Source organism: Carya illinoinensis, chromosome 12, assembly GCF_018687715.1.
Source record: "Carya illinoinensis cultivar Pawnee chromosome 12, C.illinoinensisPawnee_v1, whole genome shotgun sequence".
Classification (NCBI taxonomy): domain Eukaryota; kingdom Viridiplantae; phylum Streptophyta; class Magnoliopsida; order Fagales; family Juglandaceae; genus Carya; species Carya illinoinensis.
In genome coordinates, this window is record NC_056763.1 from 12,997,802 (window position 1) to 13,015,133 (window position 17,332).

Genomic DNA, 17,332 nt, shown 5'->3' on the forward strand with positions numbered 1-17,332 from the left:
TCCTTAGAAAGTTCTGGAATATAGGCTTATCTACCTCTGTAATGTCATCTATAAAGTGGTCTCAAAAGCTCTCTCCAACAGGCTGAAGGAGATTCTTCCTCTCATCATTGCACCTACACAAAGTGCTTTTATTTCCGAGAGGATGATCCTTGATAATGTCATTGTAGCCTTCGAAACACTTCACTCTATCTCCACTAAAGGGAAAGGGCAGCAAGGTTACATGGCTATTAAGTTGGACATGAGCAAGGCCTATGATAGAGTGGAGTGGGAGTTCTTAAGGAAGGTCATGGCAAAAATGGGGTTCAATAATAGATGGATCAGACTAATTATGCAGTGTGTCTCTACTATATCCTACTCTAATCTTATAAATGGAAATACTCAAGGCAGCTTCAGTCCTTCTAGAGGCATTAGACAGGGAGATCCCCTTTCTCCCTACTTGTTCATTTTGGTGGCTGAGGTGTTAAGCAGTTTATTGAACCATGTTGAAGCCTCCAAAATGATTCACGGCTTTCCAATTTGCAGGGGGAAACTTAGCATCAACCATTTATTCTTTGCAGATGATAGTTTGCTCTTCTGTCGAGCAAATGCAAGGGAGTGGTCCTTTATCCATCTTCTGCTAAACCTCTATGAAGAAGCCTTTGGCCAGAAACTAAATAAGACAAAAACCTCTATCTTCTTTAGCCCAAACACTATGTCAGCAACAAAAGAATACATTTTAAGCCTTGCAGGTACTAGGTCTTCATCTTGTTATGAAAAGTGCCTTGGATTACAAGCTCTCATTGGTAGATCCAAGAATGCTGCCTTCAAGAGTATCATCAACAGAATCAAATCAAGAGTAGGAAATTGGAAAAATAAGTTCCTCTCTCATGTAGGCAAGGAAATACTCCTTAAGGCTGTGGTACAAGCCCTCCCTACTTATTGCATAGGGGTCCTCAAAATGCCCAAATCCTTGCTAAGTGATATTAATAGAGTCATGCATCATTTCTAGTGGGGCCATCTACAAAATGAAAGAAAGGTGCACTGGGTGTCTTGGGGACAGATGGGAAGATCGAAAGCTACAAGAGGATTGGAGTTTAGAGACCTTGAGGTTTTTAATTTGGCATTGCTGGCAAAGCAAGGGTGGAGACTTGTTCAATACCCTAACTCTCTAGCTGCTCAAGTCATTAAAATGAAGTATCATCCACAACATGATTACTTCCAAGCCAAGGTGGGAAACAGGCCATCCTTCATATGGAGAAGCTTCTGTGCCGCAAAAGGACTGTTGGTTAAAGGCTCACTGTGGCGTATTGGAAATGGTTATAAAACCAGAATATGGAAGGACAGATGGCTACCTCAACCTACTACATACATGGTTCAAGCTTTAGTACATATTCTTCAGGAAGATGATAAAGTGGACAGGCTGATAAACAGTGAGACTAAGCAATGGGATTGAGGCTTGATTTCAGATGTTTTTGATTCTGATACAGCTGTAATGATACTAAAAATTCCCATCAGCTCCTCAGGTATTGAAGATAAACTAATTTGGTTGGGCACCAAAGATGGTTCATTCACTGTCAAAAGTGCTTATCATATGCAGAAAGAGGCTATCGAAATGCATAGAGGGCAGTCATCAAGAGGGACACAGAAACAGAGAAGCTGGTCTGAATGCTGGAAGATGCAGGTCCCTAATACCACAAAAACTTTCTTATGGCGTGCATGCCTTGAGGCTCTTCCCACCATGCTCAACCTTTTCAAGAAAAAGATAGTGGACTCTCCTATGTGCCCCATCTGCTGCAAAGAAGAGGAGACCACCACCCATGCTCTATGGAGCTGTAGTTCAGCCATGGATGTTTGGAGTCAAGGTCATATCTTTTTTCAAAAAAGCACTCTGAGGGAAGTCAGCTTTAAAGAGTTGTATGAACATCTCACTCTGCTGTGTGATAGGGAATTACTTGATCTGTTCTCAGTCATTACCAGGAGCATATGGTTAAGAAGGAATAAGCTGCTATTTGAGGGGTCATTTTTGCACCCAAACCTGCTATTGAGGCAAGCATCCCAGTCCCTAGAAGAGTTCAAGACAGCTCAAGCTAGTAAGGTGGTTAAAATTCAAGTGGCCTCTATTCATCCCTCGAGGTGGACCCCTCCTCCACCTGATTGGGTCAAAATAAATTGGGATGCTGTTGTGAATGTGGCTCAAGGTAGAATTGGATTAGGTCTGGTGGCCTGAGACCATGAGAGTTCCATTTTGGCCACTAAGAAGCTCTCTGTCTCCAGATTGGCTAAACCTGTGTTGGCTGAAGCCTTAGGAGCTTTTCTTGTGGCTTCCTTGTCCAAGGAATTGGAGTTGAACTCGGTTATCTTGGAAGGAGATGCACTCCAGATTGTGACAGGGATCAACCACCATGTTGAAAGGTGGGATAGAGTGGGTATGGTTTTGTTGGACACTAGGATGATACTATCTAGTTTGGTCCAGTGGAAAGTAGATTTTGTTAGGAGTGGCAACCAGTTTGCTTATGGTCTAGCTAAGGAATCCTTAGAGCTAACTGAGAGCTCGGTTGAGTTGGTCGTTACACCTCTTTGTAATCATGCTCCATCTTTCCCTTGAAGGTGAATGAAAGTAAGATGTTTTCAAAAAAAAAAAGCTTTCCTTACCCAAAGATGTTTCAAAACTTATTTAAATCATGCATTTTCATTCTTATCCCAATCACAAGAATTTTTTAAATGCACATTATTCAATCTTAGGTCAATTAATCAAAACTTCCATAAATTAAGCATAAACTAATCAAAATTGATGCATGCTAGATGATCAACACAAAATAGAATTAAAGGCTATTATGGCATGCTTCCAACCTCGAAATTAAACTTTCAAAATTCATTCCAAGACATTATTGAATCATATAAAATCATATCAAGTCATGCCATGGCTAAAAATTTAATCCAAAGTAATTTATTTAATCAAAACATCAAATATGACCCAGTTTGACATTAGCATGCTAAATCTTAATTAAAGTCAATCAAAACCTCATTCGAATGCCATAAATTAGAGCCTAACATGTCATTATAACACTTAACAAAAGATAGGGCAAGATTACTTACAGAAATCATGGCCCTTAGAGCTCCCAAAACAACTTGACTTAAGAACACTCAAGAACTTCACTCGGTTTCACTCTATTGTTCACTAAGGGAGAGAAATGCTCTCAAGACTCAAGAGAAGGCTTGGAGGAGAGGTGTGGAGAAATGAGAAAGTGAGGGAGGTATTTATAGGCTTCAAGAGGGGAGGAGGACATTGGCCTTGGATGAAGATGAGGCTTTGGATTGGTGGAGGTGGGAAGTGGAGTGACGAGTGAAATTTTCAGCTTTGTGTCATGCTTGGTTAGCTGAATAATGCCCTATATTTTCATGATTTCTTCATGGTCAGGTGTAAGAGTGAGTCTATAGATGTAAGGGGCTGCATTGGTATAGAAAATAAAACCAAAAAACTTAGATGAGAACAACACAAAAGAGGCCAACGGTTTTGAATACAAATTGTCCAAATTTTGATTCCCTTCTTATCTATTCTACATGGTCTGAATTGGGGGCATTATTACCAACATTAAACTAATAATAAGTTAAAAGCTAATTTACCTTGATTTTTTGTATTTCTATGCAAGCTCACACACGATCACGAGGAGCTGAAAATAGTGATTTATAAAAGTTAGAACATAATCACTAACAGTTAGAAATATGAAAAAAATACTAACTCAAGGATTTTGCATCCTAACTCCAAAAATCACCAAAATTTACATACCTCATATAAATCTTCTCCTAAACTCAAGTATCAAATTAGAAAAATTTTAAACTAAACACAACCATGAAAACTCCAAAGGGGCCAAAACTTGGATATGCATTTTCCCTTATTTTTGTTGGAATTCTTCCAATTTCAAAATTCATGATCAAACAAAAATTTTGCAACAAAGATCTTCCTATCATAAGTTTAAAAAAATACTTAAAATATCCACTAAAAATATGCTAGTCATTAACACCAAACTTTTTAGAAAAAGGCGCCAAAATTTTTATATAAAAAGACAAACCCTTGAATCATATGGTTTGATCTATTTCAAAGCATCTTCGATAACTTCTAAAAATCTAAATCTTACTTTTAACAGATTCATAATATATTCCTAAGAGCAACTATGCTTTGAATCATCAAACAAAAGTCATCAAAATCACTAAAACCATACTTGAACTTTTCAGTTTCTCTCTAAGTTCAAAAACATATTTTTGTTTCTAACTTGTTTTGATCAACCTCTCGATCCATGACTTATAAAGATGTGATCTTCAAACCAAAACATCACATGGTTAAGAATCAACCAAAACATAAATTTAGCCAAGAACATTAACACGTAGGCCTATCCGAATATCTCTTTGCATAAAATTTCATATATTTGAAACTAATATCAAATATCTTCAAAATAATATTCTAACATGTATATAAGAGTTTCAAAATCTCCAAATAAAATTATTAAAGTCATTGGAATAGAACCACAAAAGATTTAAACTTTCTCAAAATAGAAACTGTTTTTCCTCTTTGAGTTTCTAAGTTTATAAATCTAAGAAAATCTTTCACCAAAACATTTAATCATGCAAAAAATAATCAATCAATACTCCATAAAAACTTTGGAACAAGATCTATCCATTAGCTTGGTCAAAAACTCTAAAATATAACATACTCTCTAGTTTATCACTTAGAATGACCTTTATGAGATTTAAACAACATTTGGCTGATCAAATGATCTTTAAATGGAATAAATAAGGTATCCATGTAAACTAGACTAAAAAGGGAGCAATTTGAATGAAGAAAACTTTGTGAGAACACACTTAAACAAGCTTCGAATCAGGCATGCAAAGGAGTTTAGAAAAGCTACCATAGAGTGTCTTTTGTGTTTTTTCAAAGGAAAGTGTAAAGAAGAGATGATTTGCATGACAAGTGGGCTGAAGCTCTTCTTGCACAAGTTATGTAAGATGATAAGGTTGAAATAAAGTTCGAGTGTTGGTCTTTCTTACCCAATACAATATACAAAATTTAGCCCAAGATATTTGCTCTAGGTAGAGTGTAGAATTGAAAGAGTGATGTGGCCCTGTAGCTTTTTACTTCAAGTACGCTCTAAGCCCTCTTTTGGAAATATTTGGTCAGCCATGTGGGGGTGTAAAACTTATCCAAGAAGCAATGCTAATGTGTCCAAATTAGTGGGCCTTAACCTAATGGGCCTCAATTTCATATTTTAAGTGGCCGAGTTTGGGTTGTTATCAAGCCAAAATCTAATTTCCCTTAGCCTAATCAAATATCCATGGTTAAAAAGGTTGGATAATTATGTTCTAACATAAATTTAAAGGATTAATAGTGAAGGGCCACTACACGAATTTTTCTGGTAGTGAAGAGCCACTAAGAGTCGAGAAATGGATTATAGATCTCGAGAGGACATATGAGATTTGTGGATATAATAAGGACCAGAAGGTTCTATATGCTGGATACATATTCTAAGGAGAAGTTGGAATATGGTGGGACACACGCAGGCAGCTTCTAGTTAGGGAACTAGGAAGTCTAGTTGCATTGTCATGGGAGAGATTTGAGGAAGAGTTCAACAACAAATTCTTCCCAGATTCTGTCAAACAACTAAAAGCGCAAGTGTCCATATCTTTGACTTGGAGGAGTACGCTGCCAAGTTTATGACATTGGGAAGGTTTGCAACTCACTTGATATCTACAGAGAGGATGTGTAATAACCTGCTCCTTCTTTCTTCTATTATTACAAGCATCATTTTACATGCCGAGCCTCGATGGCGTGTTTAAAAGATACCAAGCTAATTTTTGAAGCAAGTTCAATATTTTAAAACTTACGAATATTTTAAATATTCTAAAAATATTTGTATGTGATATTTCTAGTATTATCGGAATAAGCTTGTTTTTAAATAACACAATTATAATATTTTTGAAAAACTCTAAAAATATTATAATTATGGAAAATTATTTAAATTGAAAGATTTTAGTCATTTAAAAATATTATGAGATTGAAATTTATGTTGAAAACTCTAAATTAATTTGAATGGTTTTATTTTCTTCAAATAACTAATGGACTACATCATTTTAATTAATGATGAAGGAATATTATTTTATAAACTTTAGTTTAAAAAATAATATTCTATCTTAATTCCTCTCAGTATTTTAAATTAAATAAAATGCTTACGCATTTTCAAATCAGTATTTAAACTCACTACTAGATCGTTTTGAGGATCCCGAGATGAAGGGCCTAGATTAAATACCCAAGCCCCTATCTTTTTCCCTCAATTTTTTCTTTCCCCTCTCTCTCCTCTCGCTTTCTTCTAGCCCGTTGGTGTGCTTTCTACCTCTCCTTGCTCGTGCTTCATGTCTCCTCCAGCCAGTGCCACCATCGACCACCCAGCCTCACCTCCACCATTGGCAACTCTCCCTCTCACCGGTGGTGAGTCCCACCGGCAACTATCTCTCTCTCATTCTCCCTTCAACCGAAATGGGTTTCAAGTCCATTTCTCCTCCTTGCGCCTCCGTATACGGCCAACGTGGCCTCCGACCACCATCAACGGCACCACCACCTCATGGGTTTCCTCTCCATGGTCTTCACTTCCTCTACTACTCTCCCTCTCTATTGCACCACTACACACACACATGCACAAGTTCTCTACCATGCACCGCCGTACACGGCAACCCATACCACCACCACCACCATGATCCCCTGACCACCACGACCTCCCCTAACTACTTCCATGCCCAACCGAGATGCCCATATCTCTCACTCTCCCCCACTCTCTCATGCACAGCTTGCACCACCCATGGCCATATTTGTGACCATGGGCTACCATTCGGCCACCACCTCACCACCAAGCACTACCACCAGCCTCCATCTTCCTCCCCCTAGCTCCTCACAAAATTCCATAGCTCCCTTCAATCTCATGCACACTCACTCTCTCTCGGGTGCACTGTTCACAGCGAGATGTCGCCGTGCTCTGCCCCTCATCACCATGAACCTCCCAAAACCAACCCTAGCCCTTCCCTAAGCTCAAACAGCCACTTTGCATGGTGGACAGCCACTGTATGTGGCTAACCACCACCATACGCAGTTTAACCACCACGTATGACTCTTCCGACGTCTTTAACCATGACAGGCAGTGAGCAACGCACGGGTTATCTCGTCGATGGTATAACTCTCTATCTCTCATTATTTATTATAAATAGTAGTCCATAGGTTGTGGACTGTGCTGTTAATATTGTGGAGTTCAATACGTAGTTGTGAAGTGAAGTGTAGATGTGTAATGAAGTGTTGGGCATAACTGTGTAGTATTATGGACTGTTCTGTGGAGAATGGGTGTGAAGCATGGGCCAAAGTTATAATGTGGCATTGTGTTGTGGAAAGAGTACACGTTGAGTGTACTCCATGTGATGGAGTGGTGTACCATATGGCGTATATGTTGTAATGGTGATGTGACATAGTGTGAAGGGAGTACACCTGGCGTGTACTCCATGTTGTGTAGCGATGCACCGTGTGACATGTGTCGTGATAATAAGTAATGTAGAGGAGGGAGTACACATGGTGCATACTCCATGTTGTGCGGTGATGCACCGTGTGGCACCCGTCATAGTGATGCGTGGCATAGTGTGGATGGAAGAGAGTTCGCGTGAGATGTACTTTGTCCAGTGTCATGATATACTAGACGGCATAGTTGAGGAGCATAGAGTGTATTATGTAGTGTCTAGAACTGTGTAACAGTATCCCAAAATAGCTATAACATGGCCTATAGTCTGAGGTGACGGGTGTCACCTTGTGGTTGATTTATGACTGAGAGTATGTGTGAAGTGGTGGAAAAGTGTAAGAGTATCGTGATTTAACTCGGGGTTAATCTTGAGCTACATGACATGATAGAGATGCATTTGTGGACGCAATCCTGTCATGTCAAGTGTTGGGGTGAACTTGTAAAGGTGCCAGGAAGTATGAAGAGTCTTACCGACCGGGTCTGAGTAGAAGTTGGTATCAGAGTATGGAGCTTGTTTAGACAAGCGGGCGTTCATTAAACTTTAAATTGATCTTAAATGAAAAAGAGTAAGGTACATGTGCATCTGGTGAGACACGTGTATTGGATGAATTGACCATATATAATGGATAATCTGTCCTCAGCATGGTTACGCGGTGTTTTAGCCCTAGAGTTGGCTTTAAACCATGTGATGTGTATGGATGGGCATGAGGGTTTAGTGTGAGCTAAGATGCATAAAGGTAGTCACGAGTATGTCGTCTAGGATTGGGATGCATGATTTAGTCAGTTTGAGTCATTTGTCGACATGTGGTTGATAGAAGAATAAGACAAAAGTCTTAGTGTCTTAACCCTAAGGTGAATCACGAAGGTTTACTTTAAGGGATAAGACTCCGAAGGTTTTAGCATAGTAAATGGCACGTAAGAACACAGGGGTGGACGGAGAGTGTTCCAAGTGAAGCATAGTTCTATTTCTAATATAGTTGCTTATGCATTAGACAGAGAATGACGTGAGGTTATGTGTATGCATGTAGATTGCTATCTGACATGCACATGAATGGACTGCACGGAATGAGTATGGCATGAAATCAAGGTAAGTATTGCTTTCATACTCCTCTAGAGTTTTCTAAAAGATAAGAAAATGAAAATGAAATGCTTTTCCTTGAAAAACACATTTTACAAAAAAAGGCTAAGTATAAGTACGTAATGGCCCTCCTTAGAAATCCCTTTTCATGCACCCAAAGTATGTAAGTGTATGCATGTGAATGGATGGTATACGAGATAAGTATTGTATGTATTTTCACGAAATGAAATGTAAGGCCTCAGCCCTATGCTTTAAATGACACGAAGAAAGTGTTTTAAAATGTCCCTATGAAAGATGATGCTTTAAAGGATGCATGAACTGATGTTTTAAACGATGACATGAAAGATGATGTTTAAGCCCATACTTTTTAAATGACTTTTATGAATGAACGGACTGAAGGACTATAAAGAACTAAAAAGGACTGAAAGAACTAAAAAGGAATGAAATGACTGAAAATAATGAAAAGGACTGAATGTTTAATGTATGAAAATATGTAACGACCATATGAATGGAAGGACAAAGGTACCAAAGGATTGGACTGGACAGATTGCAATGCTGGGTAAGTCATAGTGCACCCAGTGCAATGGAATGGATTCCCAACCCATGGCCATGGGCAGAATCAGGTCCAAAAGACTGCTAACCCCAGCACATGAGGCGGAACAGTGTGCTACGGCCAATGAAAGTGATAAGAAAAAATGTATGTATGTAAGAAAAGATATATGCATGAACATACCCTTTAAGAAATGAAAGCAGCGAGGCATGGGAAACTGTTTTATGAAAGAAAACCATTTTTAAAGAAAAACCCCACCTCACAACGTTTTAAAACGAATTGGATGTCTATGTATGATATGTATGGAGTGATGAATGCATGACTAAAAACCTATATTATTATATTTTAACTGTATGAAGTAATGCTTACGAGTCATCGACTCATTTTAGTTTTTATATGTGCCCTCCCAGGGACAAGATGAGCATGATGCATCAGGACGGACACAGTCCAAGAGGAAGAGCACGAAAGCTTAGGCATGCTATTTTGTACAACTTTAATTATAAAAATTTAATATTTTCTAATGTAATCTTTTAAATTAAGAAATAAGTTTTATTTATAAACATGAAGTCTTTCATATCTTGGTACGAAAGAAAAAGAAATTTTAAAAGGAACCGTAATTCCCGTCTATTTTCTTAAAATCATTTTGTAAAGGACCCACTACAAGGACGGTCATTACAGGATGTGGGTGAGAAATTTCAAGGAGGACTTCAGCCTAGGGTTTGTAGCCAAGTGGCTTGTCTTCGAATTGAGAACTACCAAGAGTTGGTTAATGTAGCAGCTATTGTTGAAGCAGAGTATAAGGGCTTAACTGCCCACGTTAATTCAGAGAAGTATTATTACATTATTGTAATGTCAAGTCATTGAGGTTTGTAACTTGTACGCTATTTGATTCAAGCGAGTCCCTCTTTTTGGTGATTGTGGTTTTGCACGAGAGTTTAGTTCAAAAGCCAAATTGTTACCCAGGTGATAAGAGTAACAATCCTCATTAGGAGTATTATTTTTTATACCAATGTAGATATAGAATACCTTTTAGTAGTACGAGGAAGGATATTGAAGGTTGATTAATTAAGTATTCTACATATTGAAGTCGACTATATGGTATTCTGCATATGGGGGTTAGCTTTGGATGAATACATGAAACAAACTATAGAGGATGCAATAGAGTTTGTGTTTAGAATAGTAAAGTATTTGGGACAACCTTTGATCTTAAGAGGATTCATTTATGATAGCAATTTTATCCAGCCGCCATTACGTGGTTTTTCATGAAGCATTGTGTTTGTGGAGACATAGATCGCCCTTACATTGAAGACAAATATATGAGGAGTAAAATCTTAGTCTTGAGGACTTACATGAATAGTAGGAACATATCCTTTTGTTTAGAGTCAGAATAAGAGATAGCTCATGGTGGATAGAAGAGCTATGCCAATCATAAGAGAGAAAGTCTTGAGTTTAGGTTAATAGTTGATCATTTATCGAGTTACCACCAAGGAGGAGGAGTGATTCATTGTGATTATGAAGGAGTAAGTTAGTCCTAGGTAGATAGGATTCCCTAAGGAAATAGAGAAAGTGAATTCAGTTGTGTATGGATTAAATTCTTCCAAACTAATTTGCTTGAATACTTGAAGTTTTAGATTTAAAGAGTATGTTGTTATGACTTGACCTACTTTGTGAAAGGATTCCAGTACAAATTGACGATTTGAGCATTAAGGAAATTAGTGATATCACTTAAGCAAGGATTCAGTATCCTAGAAGGTTAGTCTACAACTTGTTAAGTTTAGGTAGTAACTTTTGTGATCGTTATAAATAAGATTAGTGTGGTCTACGAGAGAAAGGCATTACCTCATGAAGAACGTTCCCTGCCGCTTCACTAGACTACATGGTTAGATCGGGATAGCTTCCAAGCAAGGACAGCATGGGATGGAGTTGAGTCCAACAAAGCAGCAGAAGAGAACGCCGCAGCTACCAACACTGAGCCCACAACGTTAGGATCATCTATGTCATCAACTCACCACAGATGTTTAGAGGGTTAGGAGCCAGAAAGCGACAATGAACAATTCTTTCAACCCCCTAGCTAGGTCATTTAGAAAACGTGGTATATGATTCAGAGGACGACGTGTTCTACTATTTACCCCAGCACATCGTGGCGTTGAACATCGATGCACCTCCTCCAAATACAACCAGTGATGATACGTCCAACGATGGACAATAGTTTTGGTAAGCAACATCTTCTCCTTTGCTTGTTTGATATTTGTACTTGCATCGATTTCAAGGATGAAATCTTTTTTTTAGGAGGGGAGGATGTAACAGCTCGTTAGAAATTTAATGGTGGAATCTTTATAGATTTTAGGAATCTCATGAAAACCCTATAAGTTTTCACGAATCGACTAATCGCATAGGTTTAGTCTATTAGCATAGTCAGTGTTATCACTCACTGGTGCCAGAAGTGTGATTTTATTTATTTGAAATAGTTAGAAGTCTCAAAATGTATTATAGTCTACGCCATTAGACTCAGTTGATTATTTAGGATTTTATGGTAATAATCTTCTTCTCAGTCTTCTCCTTTGCTTGTTTGATATTTGTACTTGCATCGATTTCGAGGATGAAATCTTTTTTTTAAGAGGGGAGGATGTAACATCCTGCTAGAAATTCAATGGTGGAATCTCTATAGACTTTAGGAATCTCATGAAAACCCCGTAAGTTTTCACAAATCGACTAATCGCATAGGTTTAGTCTGTCAGCATAGTCAGTGTTATCACTCATTATGGTGCCATAAGTGCGATTTTATTTATTTGAGGTAATTAGAAGTGTCAGAATGTCTTATGGTCTACGCCATTAGACTCAATTGATTATTTAGGATTTTATGGTAATAATCTCCTTCTCAGTTTTCAGACAATACGCTTGTTTGAAAACATGGTTTGCTTTTACTGAGGCATTTCGGGGTTGAATTTTGATTAAAAAAAAAAATTGCATAGTTACGTTTGTATGAATATTTAGGATTTTTCAGTGCAAAGTTTAATTTTCACCTTACCAAAATGAATAGTAACGTCAATAATAACACCTAGTGCAGTGTTTTTGTAATCGCAGTGTGGAATGTCCAAATTAGGTTAGAGAAGTTTTATTTGGACACTTGGCAAGATTTTAGCCATACTTGGTAAATAGTATTAGACACTTAGCACAAAGAGGAACCATTAGATGGATTTGTCAAGTAAATCAAGGTGTGAGATCATGCCACCTAAGAAAAACCATATTCTTTCATCTAATCAACTAAATTGAGATCAAAGAGGGTTTCAACCCTAGTGAATCCCTAAATAGTTAGAATCTAATTGAAATCCCAAAAACTTGGTTGAAACCGAAAACCCAAATGGTTTCCCCAAACCCTAAAGTTGGCCTTCAAACCCTTTTTGATTCAATTTTTAGCATTGTACTTAATCACTAGATTAAATCACTTTCGCTTGTTATTAATTCATCAAATTATTGTTATAACATCATTATCCAACCTTTTAAATCTTGAAAAATTGATTGGGCCAAGAAAAATTTGATGGCATCCCAAACCCTAACCAAACCCCCTTTAAACTCAAAGTTGAAGCCCATTTGTTTTAAAATGGTCATTTTCCCACATGTAGAGGGTAAAATGGTAATTTTACTCTAAGTTAGCTTATTTTCATGCTTCTAATTGTTAGTGATTAAATTTCTAATGTTTTGAAATCACTATTTTCAGTTTCTCGTGTTTGACACTTTATTTTCATAAAAAACAACAATCGAGATAAGTTAGCTTCTAACTTCCAATTAGTTTACTGTGTACGTGTGATAGGTAAGAGAATTAAAATTTATGTATACATGTTATCATATATGCGATGTCATGTCACGTCATTACATATTTATCTGTTACACATGACTTATTCTATTACGAATGCTTATCTGCTACACAATCTATTTGGTCACGTATTGCTATATGTTACAAGTATGTCATATTACATTATGCCATATGTTACATGTATGCCATATGACATAATACTCATTGTCACATGTTATGCCATGTTATGAAATATTGTATGTTACATGTTATGTCATGCTACAAAATGTTTCTATCTCAAGTAAGTCGTGTCTTTTAAGTTATGTTCAAGTCATGTTATGTGATGTTAGGAATTCTGTCCTTTCATATTCCAATCACATTTCATCTTGAATACAGTTGTGTACTTTGAGAATAGTTAAGTTTTAGTTATCAGTTAATTTGTACTACAGTCAAGGATGATACGCGATGCTTGGTATTGTGGTTAAGGCTATGCGCTGCCGAGTACTAAGGTGAAGGAGTATAATCTACCATACTATAGATGGATAAATCAATTAAGTTGTATTACGGTCAAGGATAATACGCTCTGTCTTGTACTGCAGTCAAGGTTATGCGCTGCTGAGAACTACAATGAAGGAGTATAATCTGCCGTACTACAAAAGGATGATACGCGCTGCCTGGTACTGCAGTCAAGGCTATGCTCTGCTGAGTACTACGGTGAAAGAGTATAATTTGCTGTACTACAAAAGGATGATACGCATTGCCTGGCACTGCGGTCAAGGCTATGCACTACCAAGTACTATGGTGAAGGAGTATAATCTACCGTTATGTTAAGTTCAAGTTCATGTTAAGTTAAGTTTAAGTTCACATTCATATTATGCTATGCTCTCATTCACGTTATGTTTCAAGTTTACGTTCATGTCATGTTATGTTCACGTTCACGTTATGTTTCAAGTTCACGTTTATGCCATGTTATGCTTAGGTTCATGTTATGTTCAAGTTCATGCTCATGTTATGTTTCAAGTTCACGTTCATGCTATGTTTCTAGTCCATGTTATGTTTTAAGTTCATATTCATGCATGTCAAGTCAAGTTCAATTTCAGTTTAAGTTCAAGTTATGTCAGTTCATGCCATGTTATGTTAAGTCCAGTTATGCTTATTATTTTATGCCAAGTTATATCAAGTTATGTCATGCTTACTATTGACTTTGATTATGCATTCATGCATTTACTGACATGCATGCATCATTAACCTGTGTGAGAGTTTTTTGTTAACTTGCTGAGATTTGTAATCAAATCTCACCATAGTAGTCCCAAATACCTTTCCCCCCAAATGGTAGGTGATATGTCAGGGTCAGAGTAGGGAGCGGACCTGGACGGACTGGAGGAGGTTGACTAAATACCACAGACGCAACGTGGAGCTTACAGCCTCCATAGTTATGTTTTTGGATAGTATTTTGGGCCTCGTTAGTCCAGTTACGTGAGTTACTCGACGAATTGGCCCAATAGTGTATTTTAGTAATGTAATTATGGAGTCCAGTCTCCTATGTTTTGAGATTACAGTCTTCTGAGACCCGTACTGTAATCGTGAATGTTTATTTTATTACGTATGCATAGATTGCGCTTTAATTATTTGGGTTATTATAAGCTTGGTGCATAATATTGCTCAAAAAAGAAATTATTTGCTGTGAATATTACATAAATACCAATGCTAAGTGTAAGTAGCATTACTCCAATAATAATACACGTCAAATGTCTTTTCCACGAGATAAGGGAGTAGGACTTTTACAAATACAATAATTTCGTAAAAGGAATGGTTTTAGGAAGCGTCCCAACCAATAATTGTGTTATTCTACGTTTGATATATTTATGTAAATATATGTAAAAGTTAATATTAAAATACACTTTTAAAATATGTAAATTCTACATATTTCTTTTGAAAAAAGAAAAATCTATTATTAAAACTTATTTTTTCATGTGAATTCTACATTTATTTATTTTTAAATAAAGTGGGCGGAGCTTATATATGCTCTTAAGACTACAAATATTATTTTTCTTATGCAAATTAAAAAGAGATTGAAAAATTATAAAAACATAACTACAAACTATTTTTCAATAAATTACCAACCTCAAATTATTTTTCTTGTATTTTCGCTCTATATTTCATATTAAAAAATAAAATATTGTATAACAAAAAATTTTAGGATCCATCTTAATAAGTTTATTGCTTCTCTTAAATTTAGTTTTAATTTTACTTTTGGAGAAACTATTTAAAAATAGATATTATATAGAAATTAAACTAAATTTTTGGACTATAAAAAAAATTTGGAGAGACACATTTCTTGACATATTAAAATTTTAAAAAATTTTAGAAAGTATATAGATATTATAAATTTTAATGGGGGGACAATTTTTTTTTTATATATTTATAGATATATATATATATATATATATATATATATATATATATATAATCTATGAGGTATTCAGTGTACAATCCCTTCAATTAATTAGAATTGGGTAGATATTATAGACCAATTCTAACTCCACTGCTGCTAATCGTGCCTCCATAGCTAGCAGCAATGTATCTACCGCTCGACTTGCTACAAAACGTATTACAATTGGCATGTGAGAATCACGCTGAATAATTACGAATCCCACAGACGGCGCCAATGTTAAGGACGTGTCCTATTTCCCCTCTGCAACCATTCGTTCGTGTACTGTTAAGATGTTCCGGCGTGATCCACTTGGAAAGAATCCGATGCCTAAGTCAATAAATGCAACTGACCGGTGCAAAACTGCAAGTACACAATATCGTAGTTTTATAGTAAAGTAATAAGAAGAGTATCGTCCTCAGGGATTAGTACCTTACGTTTGCCAAATACCAAAATTATACTAAACTTGATTTTATCTAGAGGAATCACTAAGATTTTTGTAATTGCAATCTAAACTAGATCAACTCAAAGAAAAATGTGCAAAGAAAATAACACTGACGTTTGAAGATCAAATTAATGGGAAGAAAACTTCTAGGAAATCGATTTCATCTACTTCTTCACTATGCTTTTCTCATCCAGCTAATTTAATTTAAATCTCTTTTGTCTATTAGCAAATCTCTAATTCATCCAAAAGCCTCTTTCGATAGTCAATTGGAATTGACTCTTGGTTATCAATTCACACAAGAATATGCAAATTCAATAATCAAGAATGCAATAAGACCAATGATTTAATTACTACGTAGGTTCATACAAGTCTTTCGATCTCTATACTTACCTATGCTGAAATATCCAAGATCTACACTAAGATTGCCTCTTTCGATAGCAAATCACAATATTACTTATCATCTAATCAATGGCCAGTTAATTAGAAGTAATAAATTCAGAATAAATCAGATAAACAAAGAGAGAATTGCATTAAATTAGCATAGACAATCAAGCATAGTTCGGAAATAGGTTATATCGTTTTCCTAGAATGAAGAAAATTTAGCTCATGCTAGAAATGGAATTCAACATAAACGAATTCACCATAATTGTTCTGAGAAGATGGGAAGAAAATAAACACTGAAAAATCCTCCTTGCAGCCTCAACTCGTCGTCAAAAGCTCAAGGGAACGATTCAACGCTTTTCTCTCGTCCGTGCTCGTGTATGATTCCAACGTACGTGTAATAATTGGAATTCTCTCTCCAAAAATAGATGATTTGAATTCCTCTAGCTATGTTTTTCTCTCCCAAGAAGTGTTCTCCAGTCAAAACTCACGGTCTTAGAGTGAAAAATTACTTTTATATGGTGTCACGGCGGAAAACCTAAAATCTGTCAAAATACGATGTTCGCTCGAGCGGGGTGTCGAGCGCACATCGAGCGTTCAACTCTGTCTAATTTCCCTCGAGCATCCTATCGAGCGCACGTCGAGCGTTCGACTCTGCCTGATTTCGCTCGAGCGGCCAATGTCTCCGCTCGAGCGATCTTTGTTTTTCAGCAACCCGCTCGAGCTCCTTGTCGAGCGTCAGTCGAGCGTTTGAATCTGCCTGAATTCGCTCGAGCGGCCAAAAGCGTCCGCTCCAGCGAACTTGTGAATTCTGCAATATGAAATTTTGCAAGTCATCAACAACCAAAGAATTTATAAATTAAAAAGAGAGTTTGATCTCTTACTATAAGGGTTATCTGATATACATAAGCTCACGCACAATACTTATCTTATTCAGAATTTATCAGTGTGGATCATTACTTAATACTTTAAATAATTATACAACTGCATGAGGTCTCTGTCTTTCCATGAAAGATGGTGTGATGCATATATAATTTCGATTCATTTTAGACTCTTTTATTTCATTCATCCAGCTCAGGGCCCTTCCTATGTACTTTTCCCTCTTTAGGGCTTTAACGATAGAGTGGGTTT